The 710-nt window shown below is 37.2% G+C and overlaps 1 pseudogene; it reads left to right on the top strand.

Annotated features, from left to right (window-relative positions):
* Positions 1–226: 226 nt before the first annotated feature.
* On the top strand, positions 227–431 carry LOC139964411 (U2 spliceosomal RNA; annotated as a pseudogene).
* The last annotated feature ends 279 nt before the right edge of the window (positions 432–710 follow it).

Here is a 710-nt window from a genome sequence, read left to right as displayed (position 1 = left end):
AAAAAAAGGTGCGCAGAAAGTACAAGGATAATTGGTCTAGCTTCCATTGCTTAGTATGTATGGTTGACTGACTTCGATGAAAGACCAGGCAAGAAACCATCCCATATTAATGAGGTAAGGCACGCGACAGACGCGCTGGTCGGGAACTTCATTTTAGACTTTAGAAAGAGAGTATACAAACTAATGCGGGCTGCTTTGCAGTGAAGGTGAGTAGAGGGATCTAAATAGAGTCTCTCGGCCTTTTGGCTAAGATCATGTGCAGTATCTGTTTGGTAGTTTGGTTTTCGTGCCCAGGTTCTCTCATGGGCGACTTTTTCTTCAAAAAGTATCTAAATAGAGTATCTTAATTTAGTTACCTTTCCCATGTTTTGGCTGAGGAATACAACACATTTTAAAGAGATTGCTAATAATGTCTTTGAATATGACTTCTGATACATTATAAATTACACATCCCTGAAAAAGGTGCTTTGTTTTTTTTTTCAAACTATGAACAGAAATATATTGATCTGGTGATCTTCTTAGTTCGAAATCAGATAATGTAAGGTCTCCAAAATACGTAAATCTGTTTTGATCATAATAGAAGAGCGCCATCATTTTATAAAGTTACCTAGTATTGCATGTGGTACTAAAGCGTTGTAGATATTCTCATACTAAATTAATCCTCCATTCCTCACCACCGCCCTCTTTAAAGTGATTCTTTAGGCAAGTAG

Source organism: Apostichopus japonicus, chromosome 22 (genome assembly GCF_037975245.1).
Source record: "Apostichopus japonicus isolate 1M-3 chromosome 22, ASM3797524v1, whole genome shotgun sequence".
NCBI classification, from domain to species: Eukaryota; Metazoa; Echinodermata; class Holothuroidea; order Aspidochirotida; family Stichopodidae; genus Apostichopus; species Apostichopus japonicus.
The sequence above is the reverse complement of the archived record's forward strand: the minus strand, read 5'-3'. Positions and strand labels throughout refer to the sequence as shown.